This window comes from Gadus chalcogrammus, chromosome 6, assembly GCF_026213295.1.
Source record: "Gadus chalcogrammus isolate NIFS_2021 chromosome 6, NIFS_Gcha_1.0, whole genome shotgun sequence".
Lineage (NCBI taxonomy): Eukaryota > Metazoa > Chordata > Actinopteri > Gadiformes > Gadidae > Gadus > Gadus chalcogrammus.
Window position 1 is genome coordinate 11,556,548 of NC_079417.1, and position 1,916 is coordinate 11,558,463.

At 43.5% G+C, this 1,916-nt stretch overlaps 1 pseudogene; it reads right to left on the reverse strand.

Annotated features, from left to right (window-relative positions):
- Window positions 1-223: 223 nt before the first annotated feature.
- Window positions 224-1,916, reverse strand: part of LOC130384305 (cell surface hyaluronidase-like) — a 19,983-nt pseudogene continuing 18,290 nt past the window's right edge.

Consider the following 1,916-nt stretch of genomic DNA (forward strand, 5'->3'; position numbering starts at 1 on the left):
GCTACATGTTAATGACTGAGTAAAGGGTCATTTCGGTATGAAATAGAATTCTAGGTCCATTATTCCCTATCTCGTCGCGGCCGCTACCTCATTGAATTCGGTCATTAGAAAGATAAAAAATGGCAATAAACAATGAGAAAAATACAGAGAAAGATTCTTTTTTTTTACAAAAGCTTCAAGAAATGAAACGCTTTGAAAACGTAAGAAAAAAGTTGAGCACTGCGTATTGAATGTAATAGGTGACTAGCTCTATTATATCACATTTTACTGGGGTTTCCATCCAGTCTCAGTTTGACATAGAGAGTGGATCTGTGATGGTTGTGTGTATTGGATTATTGTACTCGGTGGCACATCCTCAGCTGTAACAAATTAACCTACAAAAAATATTTTAATACTAGTCTGCCCCCAGGTGGTTAAATGTGTTAATGACCCGGGATTTAATTTCAACCAAATTTATTTACAAATAAGATGACAATAATGAACAGTTTTGCCAAAGCATTCATTTTTATTAACCCAACATTTATCAGAAATTCCATAACTACAGGACATTTATTGGCTTAACTTGGTGGAACTGTCCCGGCAATTCACGTTAACGAATCACGTCTCTCACAGCTCGATAGGCAAACTATCAACAATACATTTTTGACATTTCAATCGCATTTACATTTAGAGTAAAAAACAAAATACACTATATTTACATTGCAATATTCAGCCTGCTTCTGAACAAAACCGAGGGCTGCGGCGCCGTGCGTCCTTGAAGCGTTAAGTGATCGCAAGTCAATAAACGTAACCTCTTCCCTCTGAAATGGGACTTCTTTCTCTCCGACAACAGTAGAGTGGTTAAAGGGCTACAGGGTACATGTCCTGCAGGGAATCTCTCCATCACACACTGGCAGAAAGGTACTCAATCACGCACTCACGCACACCTAGACACACACACACACGCACACACGACATACGCAAATATAAACAGCAAGCAATGCAGCCCCCCCCCCCCCCACACACACACACACACACACACACACACACACACACACACACACACACACACACACACACACACACACACACACACACACACACACACACACACACACACACACACACACACACACACACACGGGTGTGCCTTGTTTTTGGGGAGCCTGCTCTCATCCAAACACTCTTTAAATACAAGCTGCGTTATAAGGCCTGAAGCATGGGGCTCTGTCTTTCCAGACTGCCGCAGAAAAAAATTCTTCTGCTCCTAAAGTAAAAGCAACGCCATCTCATCGCTTCACCTCCGATCAGTTGAGACGTGAGGCAGATTAGGGGATAAAACACACATCGATTCCAGAGATGGTTAGAAACTGGATAGGGTACATTAAGAACAGCGCCTGTTGTGTTCCTAGCACGAGGGGGGGCGACGCGCTCCGGAGAGGTCAATACAAACACGGAACAGAACATCCAGTTGCTTCTACAGGAATCCAGTTTATAAAAAAAAGTTCCCTGTGTCTTTCGTTTCCAGAGCTGCACAGTGATCTCAGCGTCTCATCTGAATCCACATTCAGTTGCTGCGGACGCACAGGAAAAGACAGGGAGACCAAAGACAAGGGGTGGATGGGGAGTTCAAAAGGAATACAGTGCAGGGTTTTGTCGCATTTTAACAATTAGAACTCTCCTTTTTCAATTAGAACTCAAACCGCTCCTCTGTGCTTCAAGCGAGTGTTTGGGCAGATCCAACTCTGTGAGTGTACTCTGTGGCCTTGTGGCACTAAAATGAGAGCAGGTATTTCCAATCCATAACACAACAACACTACAAGGTGAAGTGAATAACAGAAAAGCAAGGAGCTCTGTTCCTGCAGGCCAAGGCGCTGATAAACAGGCGGATGAAATGCGGTTGGGTTGTTTCCCTTGAGATCCAACACTGGCTTGGA